Consider the following 25,794-nt stretch of genomic DNA (forward strand, 5'->3'; position numbering starts at 1 on the left):
GTATTCACATGCTTTTCTCCCTCTCTGTGAGCTTCAGTTATGGCTTCCTGTTTTTCTTCTCCTGCCACTGAGGTGGGGGGAGAATCTCCTGCACAATATGTTCTGTTCTCTCTAATCAAACAAAGAAGGCCATGATTGTACGCGAACAGTATTTTCTTATAAATCAACAGTATAAGGTATCATGAAACAGTGTAATAATCCACAGTTGGTATGGGGCATTAAATATGATAACAGTAGGTGGATTGTATCCTTAAACTTAGTTACAGCGCCTTCAGAAAGACATCTACTGTGATGAAATCTTCTCCCGACTGCTGTGTAATCAATTATTGTAAATGTAAATGTTATCAGGAAATGATCAGACAGCAGAGGGTTTTCAGGAAACACTGTTAAATGTTCAGTTTCTATGCCATATGTTAAAACAAGATCTAGAGTGTGATTAAAGTGGTGGGTGGGTTCTTTTACATTTTGTGAGAAACCAATTGAGTCTAGTAACAGATTAAATTCCTTGTTGAGGCTGTCATTTTTAGCATCTACATGGATGTTAAAATCACCCACAATAATTATTTTATCTGAGCTGAGCACTAAATCAGATAAAAAGTCTGAGAAGTCAGACAGAAACTCTGGGCAAGGGCCAGGTGGACAACGGTCAACAAATAAAACAGGTTTTTGAGTCTTCCATCTATGGTGGACACAGCTAAGCTAATAAATTCAAAATGGGTCTTTGGTTGACTAATAAGCTAGAGCAGAAGAATGCTGCCACTCCTCCTGTTATGCCTGTGCTTCCAGGATTCTGACAGTTGGTGTGAATCAGGAGTCCTGATTCATTTACTAACTAACATAATAATTGTTGTAATAAAATATATGGTTGACTATTGGGAAACAGCTGAGATAGAGCTAATTAGCAGCTGTGTAGTCTAATCTGAAACGGCGTTAGATAAAATCTGGAAACCAGAATCATCTATTTGATCCAAAGTTGTTGAGCTGAGAAAGGAACTAACAGTGTCTCGGAGGGTTGACTTTGGTATTTAGTTGGAAGACATTGTGTTGTGTACCTGCATTACCCCTCCCAGTGATCTTAATTAGATCTCAAGTGTTTGAGGTAATGCTTGAGGTTTAGGTCTGTAAAGCATCAGATTTCTAATGTATCTGAGATAAAATTTAAAGGTTTAAAAACTTCTGACTCCAAAGCTCTCTGATCATTGATGCTCAGCAGAGCAAATAAAACTGAACAGTTGATTCTCTATGGGATCAGTTGAACTGTGAACATTTAAAACTTTGAGTAGTCACCTAAACCTGTTTGCCAAAATATTACTGGCGGGATCACTAATCTGTCCTTGAACTAATTCTCCATGATTCCTCAACAGAGTGGACCAGGAAAGCTCAGAGGTTCCCTGTGGTCAGTCTGCCCAGCAGCATCAAACACATCTGGACTCCATATTTATGGTCTGTACATGTACAACAACTACTTTTACATCTATTCTGTTCACAGTCATCTCCATGCTGCTCTTTGTAGTCCAGTGGATTGGGTCATTTATAAAGCATTCTGTTCCAGGTGCTGGAGGACAACATCATCACTTTTGTTAAGAACGAGCTGAAGAAGATCCAGAAGGTTATGAGTCAAGATTACCCAGAATGCTTAGAGAGTCAGAGTGAGGATGATGAGCAGAGGAGCAGCAGAGAGGCATTTGTGATCACAGTGGACTTCCTGAGGAGAATGAAGCAGGGGGGGCTGGCTGACCGTCTGCAGAGCAGTAAGAGGATTTATGTAAAGATTTAAGCGGCTGGTGATGAAAAAAAATTAGTAATGTTTATTTAAGTCCCCCTAGATGTAATTCTTATGGGGACTAAAATTGTCATCAGTGTTTTTTTTGAAAATTACCTTATATTTTACAATTTGTTCATTCAGAACATTTTGATGCTGTTTGCCATTTGTTGGTGTTGAATTTTTATTATTGTTATTCAGAACTTACAGCTGCTGTTGTTCAAAGTAAACTTAAATCTGCACTGAAGAAGAAGTTCCAGTGTGTGTTTGAGGGGATCGCCAAAGCAGGAAACCCAACCCTTCTGAATCAGATCTACACAGAGCTCTACATCACAGAGGGAGGGACTGCAGAGGTCAATGATGAACATGAGGTCAGATAGATTGAAACAGCATCCAGGAAACCAGACAGACCAGAAACAACAATCAGACAAGAAGACATCTTTAAAGCCTCACCTGGAAGAGATGAACCAATCAGAACAGTGCTGACAAAGGGAGTGGCTGGCATTGGGAAAACAGTCTTAACACAGAAATACACCCTGGACTGGGCTGAAGACAAAGCCAACCAGGACATCCAGTTCATATTTCCATTCACTTTCAGAGAGCTGAATGTGCTGAAAGAGGAAAAGTTCAGCTTGGTGGAACTTGTTCATCACTTCTTTACTGAAACCAAAGAAGCAGGAATCTGCAGCTTTGAAGACTTCCAGGTTGTGTTCATCTTTGATGGTCTGGATGAGTGTCGACTTCCTCTGGACTTCCACAAAACTACAATCCTAACTGACCCTAGAAAGTCCACCTCAGTGGATGTGCTGCTGATAAACCTCATCAGGGGGAAACTGCTTCCCTCTGCTCGCCTCTGGATAACCACACGACCTGCAGCAGCCAATCAGATCCCTCCTGACTGTGTTGGCATGGTGACAGAGGTCAGAGGGTTCACTGACCCACACAAGGAGGAGTACTTCAGGAAGAGATTCAGAGATGAGGAGCAGGCCAGCAGGATCATCTCCCACATCAAGACATCACGAAGCCTCCACATCATGTGCCACATCCCAGTCTTCTGCTGGATCACTGCTACAGTTCTGGAGGATGTGCTGAAAACCAGAGAGGGAGGACAGCTGCCCAAGACCCTGACTGAGATGTACATCCACTTCCTGGTGGTCCAGGCCAAAGTGAAGAAGGTCAAGTATGATGGAGGAGCTGAGACAGATCCACACTGGAGTCCAGAGAGCAGGAAGATGATGGAGTCTCTGGGAAAACTGGCTTTTGATCAGCTGCAGAAAGGAAACCTGATCTTCTATGAATCAGACCTGACAGAGTGTGGCATCGATATCAGAGCAGCCTCAGTGTACTCAGGAGTGTTCACCCAGATCTTTAAAGAGGAGAGAGGACTGTACCAGGACAAGGTGTTCTGCTTCATCCATCTGAGTGTTCAGGAGTTTCTGGCTGCTCTTCATGTCCATCTGACCTTCATCAAGTCTGGACTCAATCTGCTGGAAGAACAAAGAACCACCAAGAAGTCTGAAATGAGAGAATGTACAGAGAAACACTTCTACCAGAGTGCTGTGGACAAGGCCTTACAGAGCCCAAATGGACACCTGGACTTGTTCCTCCGCTTCCTCCTGGGTCTTTCACTGCAGACCATTGAGAGTCCCTTACGAGGTCTGCTGACACAGACAGGAAGTAGCTCACAGACCAATCAGGAAACAGTTCAGTACATCAAGAAGAAGCTCAGTGAGAATCTGTCTGTAGAGAAAAGCATCAATCTGTTCCACTGTCTGAATGAACTGAATGATGATTCTCTAGTGAAAGAGATTCAACAGTCCCTGAGATCAGGAAGTCTCTCCAGAGATTATCTGTCTCCTGCTCAGTGGTCAGCTCTGGTCTTCATCTTACTGTCATCAGAAAAAGATCTGGATGTGTTTGACCTGAAGAAATACTCTGCTTCAGAGGAGGCTCTTCTGAGGCTGCTGCCAGTGGTCAAAGCCTCCAACAAAGCTCTGTAAGTAAACATGTGTTCAGTCTTTTATTTATAACATAAACAGTGTAATCTGTGATGGTCCCTTCAGAGACAGATGATAGGTACCAACAGGCCAAGCGGAACACAGCTCGGGCAGTGGCTGAAGCAAAAACTCGGGTCTGGGAGGTGTTCGGAGAGGCCATGGAAAAAGACTTTCGGACTGATCCCAAGAGATTCTGGCAAACCGTCAGGCAATTCAGGAGGGGAAAGCGGTGCTCTACCTGCACTGTGTATAGTGTGGGTGAGGCGCTGCTGACTTTGACTGCGAAAATTGTCAGGCGATAGAAGGAATACTTGAGGGTGCATGGGAGTTTGCCCACCAGTCTACATGTGTTTAGTGGACTTGGAGAAGGCATTCAACCGTGTTCCTCAGAGTGTCCTGTGGGAGGTGCTCCGGGAGTATGGGTGTCTGGTACATTGCTATGGCCCATTCAATCCTTATACAACAGTTGCAAGAGCTTGGTCCACATAGCTGGCAATAAGTCGGACTCGTTCCTGGTGGGTGATGTGCTCCGCCAGGGCTGCCTTTTGTCACCGATTCTGTTCATAACTTTTATGGACAGGATTTCTACGCACAGCCAAGTGTCCGAAGGCTTTCATTTGGGTGGTCTCAGAATCTCCTCTCTGCTTTTTTGCGGATTATGTGGTTCTGTTCTGTTCTCGGTCATTAGTGATGGGAGAAGGGAGCAGGAGATCGACAGATGGATTGGTGCTGCGGCTGCAGTGATGTGGACTGGCGGAAGCTAAACCGAGATAAAGTCCCAGGTTAATCGGTGGTTCGGCCAAATAAGTTCTTATTTTGTGCTTTTTGCAAATATTAGGTGTTCAGAATGTGGAATGTGGCATTTATGAGAGAACTCTTCAGAAATTTGCAGGAGTTCTACTAAGTTGCATCTTGCTCCATAGCCCCCCAGAGTTTTTGATTTTTAACGTACTATAACTTAATTGAGATAGTATTTTATATATTTAACTTTAAATCTGAAAAATGTTATGAAAACCTTGAAACAAATATAGTCTGGTCCACCTCAAGCCCATTTTAGACTCACCCCTGTTTGCTTCTATGGAAACTCGGACGCCTGCCATCAGCCTTCATTAAGCTGTGTAATTTACTCATGTATTAGTCTAATTAATACAACTTCTGGAGAATTATTGCCGATGTATCTCTGTGTAAAACAAATGGCGGTGGATGAAGCAGTTATAAAGTTTTTCTTTTATTCATGTTTTTTGATTAGGTGCTTTGATGAAGGTCTCCCACTCGAAGGTTTTAATGGTGATCACAGGACCAGCTGCTGTTTTGGACATTAGAAACACTGTATTGTTTTAGGGTCTACCGTACATTAGAAAGCGCTTTGAGGTGACTGTTGTTGTGATTTGGCGCTTTAAAAATAAAATTGAATTGAAAAGTTTTCTTTCACTTTACCTGAGCTCACTGTCTCAGGAACGCCTCCACCTCTTTGCTCTTCACGGTATGTAAACAAGAGTCTGGTTCAACGTTAAACTGTGACGTCATCATCACTGCTGCTTTTGTTATCAGTGTTTATGTTTAAACGTTGAGGCTGTGTGGGCCTAATGTTGTTGAAGTTTCTATTCATGCGCTGCTCCTAAATATGTTTCTAGGTTAAACGCACACGTTTGTGTTTCCATGGTAAAAATGTCGCACTACAGAGCCGCCTCGTTTAATGAAGCATCAATGCAAAGAATTTGTCCAGAATTTTTAATAATAGAATAATTCAATGAATAGCTACAGCCTTAAAGTGTGAATACACATGGTGGAAGTAGGTTGATATATTTTTTGGATAGTATTTTAAATATGAACCTAAAATTTCACACCACCATAAGATGCAAATTAGAGATGGCTGAGCTGAAGGTCCATGAATTAAACAGATAAACTGTGAAAGGCTGCAGCAAGGTTCAGTATGTGATCAGTAAGTATTGTTTAGAACAGTAGTTCGTATATTGTGATGAGGTTAGCAATTAATATACTGTTGCATGGACTGGGCTGTAGTTACATCGTACGGTTTTAAAAACTGAGCTTTAAAGTGAACAGTGGTAATAAAAGCCCAGAGAGGCTGACAGTGATCACTGCTTTTTTTTAGGGGCTTGTACAGATTAAATAGAACAAGATACAAAGCATTAAAACATGTTAAAAACACAACAGCCTTAATAAACACAGAGTAGTTTGGACCCGGAAGCAGGGTTCTGTCATGGTCCTGGGTCTTTGTGACCCAGCGTTGTGAGTTTCTTGTGTTTCGGTATTATTTTGTATTATAGTTTATCTTTTGACTCCCTAGTTGTGCTGTTTTGATTATTATTATTATCCTAGGTCTCTGTAATGGCTGTTAAGGTTTTAGTTCTTAGGTTTAGGTTCCGTGCTCCCTGTGTATATCTAATCTGTGTCTCTGCACCTGTTGTGTGTCCTGTTTTACTCTGATAGTCTTGTGCTTAGTTAGGGTGTCTTGTTTTGCTTCCCTTGACCCGTCCTGCCTAATTAGTCCTAGCTGTTTTTTTCTTCTGTGTCTGGTTCCCTGACTTCTCCCGAGTGTATTTTAGTCCTCAGTCATCTTCTGCTTGTTGTCGTAGACTTGAGTTTTAGTTTAGCCTCCGCCTATGAGTCTGCGTTTGGGTCCTTCCCTGCCTGCATGCACACAGATCATGACAGGTTCATACATCATCACTTAAAGACCGGATATCACACCTGCTGTAAATGTTTCAATGCAGTACAGTTGCTATTATTATCACTTGTCACATCCTCTTTATGACAGTTAAAATAAATAACATTCATATAAGAAATAAAATTGTCTCGTGTAAACTGTTTGTGGTGTTAAATAAGCCTATACTGCTGTACTTTAATGTCAGTCATGAGGGCGGTACTTTAAGAGCCATATATTTTATGAGGTAGTACTCGGTGTGAAAAGTTTGATAACTACTGATTTAGAATAATCGCAGATATTTAAACTGGGAAACTGACAGACAGCACTGTATGAATGTTGCAGCAGGTACTAGTGTCATAAAAATCTACGAGCTCCTCAGTTGTTTGTCTTCAGCAATATAATCTTTTTTAATGAGCAAATTCCAGGTCTTAAATATTTTAATATTTCTATGTAAAGTTTTTTTGTTAACCACGAATAATAATGCACAATGAAGTTTGTTTTTCTTGTAACATATGAAGTCATTTAATTTGATCACAAACTTTCCTTTTTTTAGGCTGAGTGTCCCCAGTCTCTCAGAAAGAGGCTGTGAAGCTCTGTCCTCAGTTCTCAGTTCTCAGTCCTCTAGTCTGAGAGAGCTGGACCTGAGTATCAACACCCTGCAGGACTTAGGAGGGAAGCTTCTGTCGGCTGCAGTGGCGAGTCCACAGTGTACCCTGGAAATGCTCAGGTTAGACCATGTAATAGTCTAAATTCCTTATGAATTAACACAAGAAATCAATTAAAATTCTTAGCAAATTAAGGGAAGATTTATCCGTCTATTGTTGTATTTGAATATTTTTTTTTATTAATATTGTTACTAAGTTACAATAAGCTGCCAAATTTCTAACCTCTTTACCATAAGGACAATGATTAAGGATTCTTGTTCTTTTCCCCAGACTGAATCTCTGTAACCTCTCAGCGAGAAGTCATGAAGCTCTGTCCTTAATTCTCACCTCTCAGTCCTCTAGTCTGACAGAGCTGGACCTGAGTAACAGCGACCTACAGGATTCAGCAGTGAAGCTTCTGTCTGTAGGACTGAGGAGTTGTAAACTGAATACTCTGAGGTGAGATCAAGTGATATTGTGGGGGGAGGGGGGGGTTGTCATTCGGCAGAATTGATTTTTTAAGAATACACTACTCAGAAAAATAAAGAAATAAAATAAAGGAACAATTATTAATCAGAGACAGTTATTCGGGAGAGCTGGACAGGGTTGTAGATCATTCTTAACCAATCAGCAGGACTGTGATCTGCTCCTTTGTGCAAATAAGATGAGCACTGTCAGAGCTACAAAATGACTTCCACCACGCCACTGGTGTTAACAAGTCTAACCAAACAATCAGAAACAGACTTTATGAGGGTGACCTGAGGGCCTGACATCATCTAATGGGCCTTGTGCTCACTGCCGTGTGGAACATGGAGCCAGACTGGCATTTGCCACAAAATACAAGAATTGATCCACCACTGTACTGAGTACAATTTTGACTAGAGATGCCACGATACCACTTTTTTATGTCCGATACCGACATAATAAATTTGGATATCTGCCAATACCGATATGAATCTGATACAGTGTATTTAATAATCAATAAAACTGTTTTGTTTAATATATTGCTGCAAAAAAAGTAGGGAACCACCCACCACCCTCCGCCTCATGATGCTTGATTGACGTAATCGACTTTAATTTAATACACATGTAACACAAATGCACAGAAATAAATTATTTTTCTACAATAATTAAATAAATTCAACATTTCTTCACTTTCTTCAACAGAATTGCAGACTGCACAAATGGTACCTTCCCAAAGGAAAAAGTACTATAGCTTACTAGGGTAGATATTAGACTTAACAGCTACTATATACAATAATGGATTTCTATACATTTTACATCAGATGAAAACTTTGGCTGTAAAATTCAGATAATTATTGATTAAAAGCTAGACATTTTAAATGAGAATAAGAAAGAAAAATAAATCTTTGTGCCCCCCTTTCCCTGTTAATGCTCTGCCTGGCCCCCTGGCAAAACTTTGCTAGACCCACACCTGCACAGTTACCAGGTGTCAGCTACTTAGAAAAGCAAACTGGGTTACACCAAATCGCAAGTTTTCTGAGGTGCTTTGGTAATACTTAATGGATCGGATAACATTCTTTATTTCTCTCCGATATCCGATCCATTAATTTAGGTCAGTATCGGACCGATATTGATCCGTAATATCGGATTGGTCCATCTCTAATTTTGACAAGTGTACTTTTTTTTCTTTTCTGAGCAGTCTATTATAGCTAATAAACGTCATTTGTTGGTGTTTCTCAGTAAGGAATGAAGGATTCTTGAAAAAACAGGACTGCACATTACTAAGTCTAATAAATCCTCAGTGCACCCTAATTGCACTTCAACAACAGTGTTTGTTTAATGTTTATCTTTCATTTTTCAGACTGAGTCACTGTAAGTTCTCAGAGAGAGGCTTTGAAGCTCTGTTCTCAGCCCTCAGCTCCCAGTCCTCTAGTCTGAGAGAGCTGGACCTGAGTAACTCCAACCTGCAGGATTCAGGAGTGAAGCTTCTGTCTGTTGGAGTGAAGAGTCCACACTCTAAAATGGAAACTCTCAGGTCAGGATTTAAATTCCTCCACTGATGATCATTTAAAATCTGATGTATATACAGTAAGTTGGTAGAAATATCTTCATTTAAATGATCGGTTTATTATTTATGGTTATTTCTTATATTTGTTCATTCAAAGATCTTTATGTCAGCAGCACTTTCATTCACCGAACCTTACAGTTTCAAATAAATATGGTCAAATTGATTATTTCTGGCCAAAAAGATTCGGCAGGCGTTTGGGCGATATGACTAATTTGCAGGTGCACAGAATTATATTCAGTGCAATATGCTGGGAATTCATTGATAAGTTTCAACCTGTTGTGTTCAAGAGTCTAGGACTACATGTATTAATATAAATTCCAGCTGTTGGATATAAATGTGTAATTAAATCAAATGCACTTAGAATCAGTAATACCCTATTCAGTGTTTTTTAACTTTGCAGAGGGCAGTAATACAAGGACTGACTGGACTGACCACGCTCATTTTAATTGCTCCCTCACAGTTCTGTTAAATCTGAGTATCATAAAGTAATGTGGTAAAATCTGGACTGATGAGACTGTGTTGACAGACAGCATTTTAATCATTATTTTAACTTCATGAGACCCGAACTCTTCCATGGCATGCATTTTTAATTTCTCTTTGATATTTGAGCTGATTGGGACCTGATGAATGTAAAAACAAAGAATTATTAGATTTTTTTTTTACCTAAGTTTTTTTTCTAAGAAAAATGAGAGCCACATATGAGGATACATTTAAAATGTCAATAGAACAGTAGCAGTATAATGTTCTCGTAAGTGGATATCAGGCCCTTGTAGAGTAAAATTGACTATTTTGGCCTAAATAACCCAAAAAGTGATGTCCACATATGTGGACGCCAGGTCCTAGGAGGTTAAAGGCTGTATATTGGAGCCATTGCTCCAACATCGTATAAATGTAACAGTGCTTGGTGCTAATGCTAAGAGTGCTAGCTGCTTCAGGCTTTATTTGCATATTGTAAGTATATTTAGCTTATTATAAGCAGTATATAAAGCAGATAGTACTGCTGGGAGTTGATATTTTCACAAGCTAATATGAGCCAATCAGTGAAAAGTCTAGCCATGAGAGTTGTATGTTGCTGTGAGAAGAGTGGGCTACATGCAGTGATGCTAGTGTTAGCCATGTTAGCATGTTACCTTCACCAGGTGGTCATTGTGAGACCAGAAGACCGTCTGCATCAGGAGGGCTACATTTTTACTGCAGTGTCTTCATAAATCCATGCTGGGCATTTTAATAGACTGAATATGTCACAGTTATTTCTTAGTATTCTGAGCCTTCAGGTCTCGTTAGTTTTAGTTACTCTTTGTATTTTTGACTTTGTATACTTCTCTTAGTGTTCATTTCCTGTTTTATTTTGGTAGTTATCATCTCTGGTGTCATAGGTTTAAAAATCCTTCAGAAGGCACAGGACCAGCTGCTCAATGAATTGGTGAGACAAACAAATTTTGCCATTGGCGTTCTAAAATCTAAAGAGGAGCAGATCCGACAGAGACTTACTATGCTTATAGATCTTGAAAAGGTGTTTGAGTTCACCAAGAAGGCTTGTCTAGCACAGCATGAGAAGACTAAAACCAGGCAATAAAGGAAGTTTGACTTACTTGTTGTAAGTTTAATTGATGAGTGAAACAGACCGACCCTGCATGCTAGTAACACCTTAGCCACAGCTCGGGTGTGGAGAAGCTGAAAAAGGTTTTCTAGTTTGTAAGGAGGAAAAAACTGAGAGGACTGAGTTAAAGAGAGGCTGTAGAGTAACACAGAGCAGCATAGCAGCTAACTAGTAAACCAGCTAACTGCAGCCACAAGCTGCGACTGTGTCTTTCTAACAAGAGCGTCAAACATTCAGACTGGTTTTCTTTGTGGATGATGATGTATTCTCACACTGATCCTTCCCACATAGCATGCAGGTCTGGGCCGGATCTGGTGTCAAGCTGGCACTGCTGGCTGACGTCTGGCATGGTATGTGGTATGTCATCCAGATGTGGGCCAGGCCTGGCATAGATTGCACTGTGTATGTGATGGCATGCCACATCTTGCCCGATTATGGTTTGGTTTATGTGGCCCAGGCTCATAGAAAATGGGTCTGGCCCAGATCTGGAATCAAGCTGGCACTTCTGACTGACTGATGTCATGGCAGAGTGTATGTCAGCCAGATGTGGGCCAGGTCTGGCAATGATGGCACTATTTATGTTCCTATTTTCCTGTTTTAGTTTGAAGACCAAATCCCATGCTGCAATACTATACTGTACTCCTATGGTAGCCAACGTTTCAAATGCAGGTTCAAATGCACTTTATCCAAAACCTAGTGAGGGTTTACTCATGTTTACCACTGGGTGGCTGTAGCTGAGGAGGTAGAGCAGGTCACCTACTGATCGCAAGGTTAGTAGTTCGATCCCTGGCTCCTCCAGTCTGCATGTTGCGAATGTGAATGTGTATGAATGTAGTTCGGAAGCACTCAGCTTAGAGACAACCGGTGAATGTGGTATGTTGTATAAAGCACTTTGAGTGATCCGGGAGAGTAGAAAAGCCCCATATACAAATCCGTCCATTCACTGTCTGAACAGAGTTTCGTCATGTTGCTTCTGCACTATTATGTTCCGGCACATGTTGTTATGATATGGCTTGATGAAGGTACACATTAGGCTGACATCTGGGGCAAGAGCTGAAACTGTTCTGGGCCAGCACAGGGCCAGCAGTGTGTCTGCAACTGGCCTTGTGCTGGCCCATGTGTGGGCCACCTCTGGCAAACCTGATCCGGGCCACCAAAGGGCCGTCATTCTTTACAGTATGTGGGCCATGTGTAAGCACATTGTGTGGGCCAGATCCACACAATGCTATGTGGGTTCATGGTGATGCTGCCATCCACCCACTGCTCCTGGATTCACATCTTCATCATCATGTCCACCTTCATCAGCTTCATGTTCAGGAGCCTGGATGGACAGTAATCCGGTCTTTAAGTAATGACGTGATGAATCCTGCTTCTGGGCCCAAAGTAGTCTGCATTTAATAAGGCTGTTGTGTTTTCAACATGTTTTAACGTAGCACATCATTATATACCAGCTAGCCCGACTTCAGTAACCCTACAAAAGTCACTGCTGTTTACTTTCCTATCTTCATTTATGTTGGAAGTGATAGCAGAGCTATACATTTTAATTTGTTTCATAAATCTCTTCATCAGAACATGGTATATTATATTTAGATGGAAGCTAGCGAGCTAACTCCCTGCTAACTTGTAACTCTGTCATAAATTCTGTTTTAATGGATGCCTGGATGTTAAACTTAATTGTTACACCTGGTAAAGCAGCAACGCTGATCATTTTATTACAGATGAAAGAATTTAGACAGTTTTTCAACTGTCAGTAATGTTGCAGTGATCATTTGACTTAGGGACCTGCAGTGGAGTTTGGGCCCAGACATGGCTAATTAAGGCCCAGCAAAGATTACTGAGGTCATAGAGTCATTTATGAAACCTGTGTGCTTATTGAAACTGAAACAAGTTGAACCAGAATAGAAGGACATTAAAATGAAGTGTCAGCTACACAAAGGCAAAGGTATTCAGTTGTTGGTGTGAGTTATTTAAATGGAGGATGCAGTCAGACTTTAAGCTGCTGGACTCAGTAGCGGTTTTTGATATGGGTGACACGGGCGGTTGCCCAGGGCGGCATCGTGGTGGGGGGCGGAATCACGGGCATAGGCAAAAAAAAAAAAAAATTGCTCGTACTCATGCTGCCCCGACATCATGCCAGCGCATATTGGAAACGGCATAGGCACCGATCGGTTTTCTATCACCCATTTGCTGGGAATAAGGGCGCCCTCCGTGCGCCTGCTGCTTGCGGAACAGGGAGGAGAGGGCGGGGCGGCGGGGGATTCTCTGGCTGGCTGGAGCAGCATCTAATAACCAACTCGCAAAATAAAACAAAATAAAAACAAACCAACACAGACGAAAACAACAGACATAATGATAAAGACTTATAATTTGCATCGATGTCTTTTTCGAAATTCTAAACGCGAAAAGTGAGCACGAGAGCCCTCGGTGCGCCTGCTTGCTGCTGAAGTCAAAGTAAACTTTATTGTCATCTCCGCTACATACAGTACAGTATATAGAGAGATGAAATGACGAGGCTCCAGTTACAGCAGTGCAAGTAAACAAACAACAAATAAAAGAAGAGTAAGAAAATAAATACACGCTTTAGGACTAGGGGTAAAGGGATCAATAACAATTTAAAATTTATAATTTACAGTTTGATGATTTAAAGTCTCACGCACAACTTGTTGACAGGGCAGGGGCCCATTATATATTCATGATTTGTTCCTGGGTCCCAGAAATAGACCTTAGACAAAGTGTATCTGTGAACTAGGGTGTAGGTCAATTAGGTTATGTTGTGGCGATCCTCGAGTTGGTGGATTTGTGTTCATACTGGAGTGCAAAATTAAAACCAATGGTAGATGGACAAGAAAAGTTGCCAGAGGGAGTGTTCGCTTGGGGCACCAAACAGGCTAGGACCACCACTGGCTGTACTAATTCACTATATACTGTTCTCCTCATAGAACCTGGATACACAGACTCACCTGTGACATAGTGACACACAGTGTGGGCTACACAGACATTAGAAAGTGGATCAGTCACACTTGTACAATCATTTGTAGTGCTGGGCATCCATGAACACTTTGAATCACCATTAATGGCATTGTTACAGCAACATTCAATCATGAATTCAAAAGTAGTGTATTGTGTACTTATTTTAATAGTACTGCAGTATGAGAAGTGCAACATTCAGTGTGCAGAAACAAATCAGGTGCTTTCTAACAGCAGTATTCCCTTTAACACAGTAGCAGTTCAAATATTTCTGTCAGTCTGAGCTGAAACATGAATCTAATCAAATCAAATATCAAATCAAAGTTCTTTGCCTCTGCCAGGATGTTAACATTTGATCTAGTTTGTTCCCCTCAGAGTCCAGAGCCACCATCATATCATTATAACAGGCACCTTTGATCAACAGCAAGTGAACAATGTGTGCTTTCAGAACAGGAACCAGCAGAACTATGTTTCTGTTATCAGGTAGCAGCACAAACGCTCATCAGCTCATTTACTGTGCAGGGACTTTGAGTGTGTGAAGTGTGTGTTTGTACTGGATTTCCTTTGGAGAATCTCAGTCAGAAACAAGACAAAGAAAAACACTTTCAGTAGTCCAGGTTGAGTTGACAACATGAACTGCATTTATCTTCCTCTGACTTGACATTTTCTTCCTCCTCTGCACCGAGCCAGCTGCTAAGACTCACAAGCTCACTGACATTTTCTGATGATAAAGAAAATCTCTTCTTCTGTACAATATGAGCAGCAACAGAGAACAACCTTTCACAGGTACAGATGTTGCAGCTGTGGCCAAGTACTTGTGTGCAGTTGAGGCCGTGCTGCATGTTTGGAGCAGCACTCTAATGGACAGGCCTCTGTACTGATGGTGGGCTCTGCCCTGTATCCACCACACTGTTCTCAGCTGAGTCTTCCTCCTGTTCACACTCTGATGAAGCACCAATAGGGCCAACATTTTCGCTGGTGGCTCGGATGTTGTTGCTTCCACAGGTTTCCTTCCAACAACCCTCTGTTCTTTCAGTAAGTTGGTGACTGAGGCCCAAACTTCAGCCTCTCAGATCTGGGTAAATACTTGAGCTCCTTGAATCTGGCTCCAGTGCAGCAGCAGGTTTCACATATACAATGTTGGCATTTTGTTTGCGTGTCTCCAGGTCTGTTCTGAATGTAGACTTGAATTTGACCACGTAGGCGGGGTCATCATCTGAGCTCTCCATCACCCGAGAGAGATGACAAAACACAGGCAGAATCACAGATTAATATCATGTACTGTAACTCCCAGGTAACAGTGGTTACCCAGTGATGTCAGTAGTGTCCAGAGAGACCAACAGCTTGTGCACGTTGCAACGCTGTGGCTTTCGTAGTCTACAGCTTATGTATTCTTCTTGTGATGGTGTGCCTTGGGGGAGGCTCATACAGGCCGCCATTTGTTGATCCTAAGAACATACCTCAGAGCGACTTCTTCAACAACAGTAATCGGCCTGCAGTTTGTAGCTATCCACTTCACTATGGCTTTTGTTAGCTTGTCTTTCTTTGGTTTATCTAGACTCCTCCCACAAGCTGATCCAACGTAGTCTGCCCAAGCCTCCCGCCACTGTTTGTTTGGGTGGTTTGTTTGGTGCCATTTACAGCGTGTAATGCATTTAAGTGATACTTCAGACTTTAAGTACTCTGATGATAAGAAAACTCAACTTTGCAGTGCTTCCGAATAACTTTAGTTGTATCAGCGCTGCCCTCTGAAACAGGTTAAAATGATGTCTCCATGTTTCTGTCCCAGCCCGTTTCTTTCTGTCCCGGGTCATGTGAGCACTGCAGTAGTATTTTTCTTCTTCTACTCCACTCCCCTCTTTTAACTCCTGATGCTTTTATATGTCACTACTGCATGTCCTTACCTTTTGTCTTCTCTCTCCTTAGTTTGTGTTTTGTTCTCGTCTCTCTGAGCTCATCTCTTCTCTTTCCCTTTACCCTGCAACCATTCATGGTAGATGCTCCTCCTGGAGCCTGTTTTCACTGGGAGGATCTTTGTGTCAAAGGGAGTTCTTCCTTCCCACCATCACCAAGTACTGCTCACAGTGGACTGTCTGATGGTTGGGGCTTTCTCTCTAATATTGGAGGCTGTTACCTTACACTGTTAAACAGCTTGAGATGACTGTTGTTGTTGGTTGGAATTGTCACTTATAAATAAAGTTACATTGAATGGATGTAAATGGATAGATGTTATTGTGACAAAGAGAAAATGATTGTTGATAGATGGATTGTTGTTTTGTGTGTCTGCAGTCTGTCAGGCTGTCTGATCACAGAGGAAGGCTGTACTTCTCTGGCCTCAGCTCTGAGTTCCAACCCCTCCCATCTGAGAGAGCTGGACCTGAGCTACAATCATCCAGGGTACTCAGGAATGAAGCTGCTGTCGGCTGGACGGAAGGATCCAGACTGGAGACTGGACACTCTCAGGTATGGAGAGAATGTCTGATAGAGGAGGAAGAGCTGGAAACATTTCCTGTCCTTCACTCACTTACTGTTTGTATGATATGAACAGATCAATAAGGGTTATTAATAGGGCTGGGTATCGTCACTGATTTCTAGAATCGATTCGTTTCCGATTCACAAGGTCCCGAATCGATTTGATCCACGATTCAATTCAATTCCATTCGATTCGATTCGATTTGAATCTGGGAAATTTTGACAGTCAGAAATATTATAATTCAGAGCAGTACATTTACATATTTTTGTATATATAAAAAGGAAGCTGACAGACGCAAGACTTTATCAAAGGTGTGAGCATCACAGCAGATTCCTTTGTGTGAAAATAGCTGAAGATAAAACACAGAGAAACATGAAGGTTTTCCTGGCCTGGGATTTTATAAAAATATTCTGCAGTACATCAAAAACGAAAGAAAACCATTAATCAACATATGAACATTACCTGAGACGTTACAGCGGTTTTATTAGAGACACAGCTGAGCGTTTTACTTTTTGCATAATTTTAAAAAGTTTAAATTTGTTCAGTATTGAACGGCAGAAAATAGGTTTTCTTTTCGGAAGTATGTAAAAGGAAAAAAACAGAGGCCGACAGCGCTGTAAACAACGGTAGACTTGTGCGTAACAAGCAAGCAAATAATGCAGAAAACAGATTTTTAGACGGGAAACTGTTCTTGAAGTACAGAGAGAGAGAGAGAGAGAGAGAGAGCTGTGCATGAAGTGTGATTTTATCGAGGTGGAAGCAAAACAGTAAAAGTCAGATAAACATTCATGACGATGTTTATGTGAAGCGTAGTTTGGATATTCTTTTGCTGCTGGTTCGGTCAATATTGTTTGGAGAGAGATAAAACTAACAGCTTTAGAATCAGCGCAAAAAGGGCGTGAACACAAAGCGCGGACCCGCCGACAGATCAGAATCAGCGAGCTGTCGGCTTTCAGCCCCGACCGTGTCCGTGCGTCAGGTGAGAAAGGGGACATCTCACTGATTCTGATCCGCGGGTCCGCGCTTTGTGTTTACGTCTTTGTGCAGAATCCGTGTACCTGCTCTCATTTACTGTTTTAGCTGTTTGGTGGTTGTTGAAATTTTGTGAGGTTTAACCTGAGATTCTGGCATTTCGGGCAAAATAAATTTATATTAAAAAATTGATTCAGAATGAATCAATATCACATTATCCAAGCCAGAATCGATTTTAATCGATAAATCGATTATAAAAACCCACCACTAGTTATTAATGTTTGAGGTCTCTAGGGAGAACTTCTCCTGGAACAATTTGTGTATATATATATACTGTATATATATAATATATGGGTGAGATGGGTGGTTTTTTTAAATAAAAACACCCAGCACGCCCCTGCGGGCAGTTTTATCCTACAAGCTTGGGTCCTCTACCAGAGGCCTGGGAGCTTGAGGGCCTTCCGCAATATCTTAGCTGTTCCCAGGACTGCGCTCTTCTGGACAGAGATCCCTGAAATTGTTCCCGGGATCTGCTGGAGCCACTCGCCTAGCGTGGGAGTCACTGCACCTAGTGCTCCGATTACCACTGGGACCACCATCACCTTCACCCTCCACATCTTCTTGAGCTCTTCTCTTAGCCTTTGGTATTACTCGAGCTTCTCGTGTTCCTTGTTCCTGATATTGCTGTCATTCGGAACCACTACATCAATCACTACAGCCGTCTTCTTCTGTTTGTCTACCAACACTATGTCCGGTTGGGTAGCCAGCACCATTTTGTCCGTCTGTATCTGGAAGTCCCACAGGATCTTAGCTCGGTCATTCTCCATGACCCTTGGGGGCATCTCCCATTTTGACCTCGGGACTTCCAGGTTATACTCGGCACAGATGTTCCTGTACACTATGCCGGCCACTTGGTTATGGCGTTCCATGTATGCCTTGCCTACTAGCATCTTGCACCCTGCTGTTATGTGCTGGATTGTCTCTGGAGCATCTTTACACAGCCTGCACCTGCGGTCTTGCCTGGTGTGGTAGACCCCAGCCTCTATGGATCTTGTGCTCAGCGCTTGTTCCTGTGCTGCCATGATTAGTGCCTCCGTGCTGTCTTTCAGTCCAGCTTTTCCAGCCACTGGTAGGATTTCTGGGTATCAGCCACCTCCGCTATCTGCCGGTGGTACATACCGTGCAGGGGCCTGTCCTTCCATGATGGTTCCTTGTCTTCCTCCTCTTTCTTGGGTTTCTGCTGCCTGAGGTATTCATTGAGCACGCTGTCAGTTGGGGCCATCTTCGTGATGTATTCGTGGATGTTTCTTGTCTCATCCTGGACTGTGGTGCTGACACTCACCAGTCCCCGGCCTCCTTCCTTCCGCTTAGCATACAGCCTCAGGATGCTGGACTTGGGGTGACACCCTCCATGCATGGTAAGGAGCTTTCTTGTCTTTATATCAGTGGCTTCTATCTCCTCCTTTGGCCAGCCTATTACCCCAGCAGGGTACCTGATCACGGGCAGGGCGTAGGTGTTGATAGCCCATATCTTGTTCTTACCGTTCAGCTGACTCCTCAGGACTTGCCTGACCCTCTGCAGGTACTTGGTGGTTGCAGCTTTCCTAGCGGCCTCTTCATGGTTCCCATTCGCCTGCGGGATCCCCAGGTACTTGTAACTGTCCTCTATGTCTGCAGTGTTGCCTTCTGGTAGTTTGATCCCCTCAGTTCTGACTACCTTCCCTTTCTTTGTTACCATCCGACTACACTTCTCCAGTCCGAACGACATTCCAATGTCATTGCTGTATAGCCTGGTAGTGTGTATCAGTGAATCGATGTCTCGTTCACTCTTGGCATACAGCTTGATGTCATCCATGTACAGGAGGTGCCTGACAACTGCTCCGTTCCGTAGTCGGTATCCGTAGCCAGTCTTGTTAATGATCTCACTGAGGGGGTTCAGGCCTATGCAGAACAGCAGTGGGGACAGAGCATGTCCTTGGTAGATCCCGCACTTGATGGTGACTTGTGCTATGGGCTTGGAGGTGGCTTCTAGTGTTGTACGCCACATACCCATTGAGTTCCTGATGAAGGCTCTTAGGGTCCTGTTGATCTTGTACAATTCTAGGCATTCCAGTATCCAGCTATGGGGCATTGAGTCATGTGCCTGTTCATCTTAGCCGATATGATGCCTGACAGGAGCTTCCATGTAGTACTGAGGCAGGTTATTGGTCGGTAGTTGGATGGGACCGGTCCCTTCTTGGGGTCCTTGGGGATCAGGACTGTCCGACCTTCGGTTAGCCATTCTGGGTGTCTCTCGTTAACTAGCAGCTGGTTCATTTGTGCTGTCAGACGCTCGTGGAGTGCAGCCAGCTTCTTCAGCCAGTAGGCGTTAACCATGTCGGGGCCTGGTCCAACTCTTCATACTGGAGATCCTTTCTTGGATATCTGCCACTGTGATGGCTACTGGACCCTGTTCAGGGAGATCATGTAGCAGACTTTCTGAGTGTACTTCACGTAGTCTTGGTAACCGGCTACGGGGGGGGGTCCAGGTTTCAAGCTTGGCCATGATCCTGTCTTTCAGGTCAGTTCATCTTGCACTCAACGATCCTTCTCCTATCGCAGTTGGGGCTTGATACCCAATCTCGGTAGTAACTTTAGCCCTGATAACACTTTAAAAACCGCCTACAATCAAATAGAGTGATTTTGCCGGACAAAATATGCTTTGCTGCTAATCATCTACAGCATTAAAATTAGCATTGAGTTATTAGCTTGCTGTTAGATAGCAGTGAGGAGGCCAGACTATCTGGTCTTTAAGTCTGACGTCATTAGCCGTTTCCAGGTCCAAATTCTGCTTCTGGTCCCAAAGTCAAACAAGGACTGCGGCATCACTGAGTTAAAAAATGTCGGAATTTTTTCATCTCTTAAGCCCCACGCCCCCGGTACCAGGGGCAAAAAGGAGGAGATGACGTTTAATCGGTTATAACGCCGGTTGAAAAATATAAATCCAGACATGTGTGGTATCCACAGAAACCTCAGAATCTCAGCTAAAATGTCATATAAACCATTTCTACAACCACCAAACACACCGAAAACAAGCCGCGATTAAACGAGCAGTTACGTAAATGCGCAGAAGTCCGCTAAACACACGAATCCAAACCAGAAATTCTTCAGACTTCATGTAACCAGTTAAAAATAGGCTGGTTAGCTTCCAGGGCTATCACTGACTCCACACACCAAGTTTAACCACGATCAGACCAAAATTCACTGAATTAGCCGCAAAAGAAGACCACAAAAACACACAGCGGCGCAAATGCCCTAAGACAGAAATTGGCTTACCGTCCCGATTTCCTCCGTTATTTTCGCCGGTAGCCGGTAGCCATGTGATAGCCGGTAATTACCATGCCAACCTAGCCGCATCAGAGCCGTTTTCGTCAACAACCTCCATTTTAGACCCACCTACAGACACGTGACTGGACAGACGCCGCATGCAATAAATTTGGACACACGTGGGTTTTGGCATTACAACGTCTGATTGGTTGAAGTGACGTGAACGTGGCATCGTTACTTTGAATCTATTGGCTAAAACGATTAAAAAGAGGTGTCAATCATGCAAATTGACCAAAAGACCCCAAAGTTACAGCCCCTCAAAATTTAAAGGGCCAGAGGCCAATGAAGCGCTCTATGCGCATGGCAGAAAAGGGCCACTAGCATGTAAATGTGTGGTTAATTCTTCAAAAATATATTTCTAAAAAAAAGCATTTTTAGGCCTGTTAATAAAATTTATGAATTTCTGCTCTTTAATACCTAAAAAAATAAACTGGCATGGTGTCCAATTGTGTGCCAAAATTGGACATTTGTGTACAATGTCTGGATATTCATGTATTGACAGGGCTGTAGTTTTTCACTGTTTCACTTTAGAAACACAAATCTTTGCACAGATTATGCTTATATGTTGGTTACTGGATTTCTGGAACCAAATATGATCTGAGCCATATTTTTAAAAGGGTTATATGCTAAAAATTACAAAAAAAGAGAATAAAATCTACTTACTTTTTCTGTGTTCCAGTCTCAGTAACTTTGACACAGTAATATCTGCTTTAATATTTACACCTCTGATTAAATGTCCCAAGTGTTAGCTTCATTTTGATACCAAGATTGTAAGGACAGAGTTTGTAATTGCAGAGAAATAATCAATTTAATTTAGGCATTGCATTTTCGAGCAGGAAGCTCAGAAACCCCCTTGGGGTTTAAGAGGTTAATAAAATGATCAGTGTGGGTGCTCTGTCAGGTGTAACAATCAACTTTAAAATCCAGACATCCATGAAAAAAGAATTTATGAAAAAATTAAATAAAACAGAAAACTAAACAGCAGTGACGTTTGTAAGGTTACTGAAGTTGCGCTAGCTGGTATATAATGATGTGCTACGTGGTGGCTATCTACACAGCTATGTTAGCATAATTTAAACACTAACACTGTCATGCGGCGGCTGTGTGAAGGCGAGAGAGGACCCAAATGCATGGCTCAAGACAGGCGGGGATAACTCAAAAGGCAGGTCTTTATTAATAGGAACATAAGTCATACAAAACTATACTGGGGGAAACTAGAGCTGAGGCACTGGGAAGACACGAGGGAATGCACACAACCTAGAGGGATGACGCAACACGGAACAAAGGGATACTCTGACATAAATACACAGAAGGTAATGAGGGAAGTGGGAACACACGGGGAACACAGCTGAGGACAATCACCTATGACAGAGCGGGGAGGACACGAAACTGAAAATACTGACACTAAGATGTGGACCTTAAACACAACACAGAGTACACAGAGAGGAGCACAGAGAGAGGCAGAGAACAAGAAGGAATACACGAGGGGATGAGGAGAATACAGAACACAAAGGATGGAACACGGTACCAGAACAAACACCACAATACAAGCACGGACACGGGGGGAATCCAAATACCAAACCAAACAATCCTATGAACACAAAGAACAAAATATAAAACCACAGGAAAACTAAGAACACTGGGTCAAAATGACCCAGGACCATGACAAACACAGTGAAGCTGGAGAATGAACAGCAACTTTCTTCCACTTAATAAAAGTTAACGTGAGGGTCCCCGATGGTTAGGGACAAATGCAGTTGCATGGCAGGATGCTGTAAACAGGCCAAACTTCAGTCAGGAGAACAACTGAGATAATCCATCCACAATACAAGATTAGTAATTAATATACTGCTGCATGGGCTGGGCTGTAGTTACAGCGTAAGGTTTTAAAAAAGTGAGCTTTAATGATTTAATTTAATGATTTAATTAGTGGCCGACAGTGATCACTGTTTTTTTTAGGGGATTGTTCAGATTAAATAGAACATGATACAAAGCATTGAAACAAGTTAAAAACACAACAGCCCTAATAAACGCAGAGTAGTTTGGACCCGGAAGCAGAATTTATACGTCATCACTTAAAGACTGGATAGTCTGTCACAGAGAGAAGAGATTCAAACAATCAGATGACAATATTCAAATGACTCAGCTCATTAACTATCATTGGAGCTACTGGAGCTCAGAGGAGCTACTGAGTTACCATGGTTGTATGAGCTCAGAAAGCAGAGCTGTTGAATGGAGAGTTGTTTCAGCGGAGATTGCGGGATCATCACGTGGTTCATGCAGACTTGAGATAGTTCCTGAAGTGCTGATTGGAATATGTGAACATAGGGAGAAAGAGCTGTTTTTTTAGGTCATTACTAATTAATATTTGTATTGATCTACAATAGCCTTTATACCACAGTAAAGTGTATGTAGTTAAATCTTTGTATTAAAGATTTATTAAAAGCAGGAAGCTGTCCTTTCCAACTAAACAGAGGAATGTAAAGATAATGACGGTCACAGTTTGAATCAGTCATATTTCATTCAATACAGTACTGACAGATCCAGGATCAGTCCAAATCATCAGCAGTTTGATCCGAATATGGATTGAGGTATATTTGTGAAAATGTTGAACTGTTCCTTTATCAGTGTCTGACAGTGTGTGTATGAGAGCCATGTAATGTCCATGTGTGCATGCTGACTGCTCTGACCCCTCCTCCTTTCAGGGTGGAGCCTGCTGGAGTCCGATGGTTGAGACCAGGTCTGAGGAAGTGTAAGTGTGGTTTTAATGGGATTCATGAAAACAAAGCAGCACACATTCAACCATCTTCATCATGTCAGGAGTCATCATCAAAGTGTCAATCAATGAACAGATGATGGATCAATAACTGCAGCTGGATTGTGTTTGTTCTCTCCATCAGATTCCTGTCAACTCACAATCGACACAAACACAGTGAACACAAAGCTCCAACTGTCTGACAACAACAGGAAGGTGACACATGTGAAGGAGGTTCAGTCATATCCTGATCATCCAGACAGATTTGATGTTTATCAGCTGCTGTGTAGAAATGGTCTGACTGGTCGCTGTTACTGGGAGGTCGAGTGGAGAGGAAATGTTTATATATCAGTGAGTTACAGAAGCATCAGAAGGAAAGGAGACGGTGAAGACTGTAGGTTTGGATTTAATGATCAGTCCTGGAGTCTGCTGTGCTTTGATGATGGTCCTAATTATGTCAGGCACAATAGGAGACAAACATTCATCTCCTCCTCATCCTCCTCCTCTGTCTCTAACAGAGTAGCAGTGTATGTGGACTGTCCTGCTGGCACTCTGTCCTTCTACAGAGTCTCCTCTGACACTCTGATCCACCTCCACACCTTCAACACCACATTCACTCAAACTCTTTATCCTGGGTTTAGAGTCTGGTCTCCTGGTTCCTCAGTGTCCCTGTGCTGAGGTGAGTGTAAAGAGTGGTAAAGAAAAATATATTGCCCTGCCACTGTGCTTTCATTTGACAATTTTATGTAAAACAGTTTTTATGTAAAACATAAAACAACAAAAACTTAAGATATTAAAGATGGTCTGATGAATCCGTGAATGTCTAGATTCATTGGTGTTTCCATCTGAGAATATACATACGTACAGCGAAGCTGGGTTGTAGAAATGCAACCTGGTAACATGGGAGATGTTAATTTTGACAACACTAACATTTAGTTTAAGGTGTGAGGAGTAAATGCATCACAGGAGCTAAAAAAGGAGTCGCTTCTTGCTACGCATGTTCAAATAAATTGCAACTTATTTGCACATGGTTGATGCGTAATACAAGGAAGAAGATCCATGAGATGGTTCACTTCATCTAAGCAGGACTTGAAAAGAACCTCAAATGTTAAAGTACACTTCCTGTCTTTGTCATGATTGTATTTTTATTACCTGAGCTAATGTGGCTGTTGTAAAAGCACCTGCACATGCAGGTTAAATGTCACATCTGTTCTGCGGAGCTTTCTTACACAAACAACAGCACCTCCTCAATGTTTAGGCATTACAGAGCCAAACATGAAAATGAGGAGACAAAAACACTGAGAATGAACACAGGTAGGCCTATATATACATCGAACAGCTTTATCATCATTTTTTTTTATTAATATGTCTTTTATTATTTTGAAATCAAGCATCTAAGAAGACTGTTCTGGACCAGGCAGTCCTGAATTTTATTATAAAGGACTGCCAACCCCTTAGTATTGTGGAGAGTGTCGGAGAGAAACATTCCAAGATCAGAGGATCCTTTAACGTACTGGGGGAATAGGAAGACATCTTATCTGAACCTTTTCCACCTGGCTTTACAGTTTTTGTGTACCCCAGCTTCATCTGTGCCTGTGAGTGTGTGTTTTCCAAAGCTGGAGAAATGGTGTCAAAAAACGCAATAGACTGAATGCAAAAACATTGGATAAACTTATTTTTCAGAATAGAAAACTCTGAGTCAATTACATTTAAATGGGTAATATTACATTCACAATACTTTCATTTTAATTTTCACATAATGTCATTCACAATATATTTTAAAGATGTCTACAATATTTGCAATGTAAAAGATATAAAATGATTCCATAGAAACTGCAATACCTTACAGTGTATACAAGTATGACTAGGTTGTTGAATCAGTGTCTGTTGTGAGTCTCAAGTAAGTTGCCTGCAATGATATTTAAGGTCCAGCAGGTGTCAGTATGGAGTAAAACAGCAACACTGTGTCGACACAGTATCGATACAGTTTGGGGAATGTGCTGAAACGCTTCACGAGGCCTCATCTACCCATCACTAGTATTAATTAATGGAAATACAGAAAATTTTTGTGTGAATGAGATCTAAAAGACACGATGCTTTGAAGGAAGTGAAGTTCATGAAGTCATTACTAGTTAACGAATACTTCCAAAGGCTAGGCTACACTGAATAGTGTGACTATCCAGCGAGGAAGCAGCCTCTCTTGCCATCTTAAGTAGTCTGCCAGGATCAGTGTGAATGAGCCACAGGTGTGTGTTCACGGCGGGTTCAGAGGCGGGGAATCAAGGTCCAGTTCCGCCCTGGTCTGAGAGGCGAAGACAAAAGACACACACCACGACCTCTCCAGATCTTGAGAACCATGACAGTGGTGACATCTGACGTAAATTCAAACAATATTCCATTTTCATACAAAGTTATTTCTGTTGAGTTTAATTTATCAATAAAATCTCTGTTTTCTGTTGCTTTTATAGAGCAACAGGTAACAGGAAGAGTTTGTTGCTCTATAAAAAAGCTCTCCATAAAACTGTAACATCTTATTATAAATCACTGATGGGCAAAAA

At 42.1% G+C, this 25,794-nt stretch overlaps 1 protein-coding gene and 1 pseudogene across 1 annotated transcript in view; one reads left to right on the forward strand and one right to left on the reverse strand.

The window, feature by feature from the left end:
- Positions 1-23,914, forward strand: part of LOC134624437 (NLR family CARD domain-containing protein 3-like) — a 31,873-nt pseudogene extending 7,959 nt beyond the window's left edge.
- Positions 1-25,794, reverse strand: part of LOC134622284 (NACHT, LRR and PYD domains-containing protein 12-like) — a 1,346,881-nt gene that overhangs the window by 868,758 nt on the left and 452,329 nt on the right. The window lies entirely within an intron of this gene.

This window comes from Pelmatolapia mariae, linkage group LG3_W, assembly GCF_036321145.2.
Source record: "Pelmatolapia mariae isolate MD_Pm_ZW linkage group LG3_W, Pm_UMD_F_2, whole genome shotgun sequence".
In the NCBI taxonomy this organism is placed as follows: Eukaryota; Metazoa; Chordata; class Actinopteri; order Cichliformes; family Cichlidae; genus Pelmatolapia; species Pelmatolapia mariae.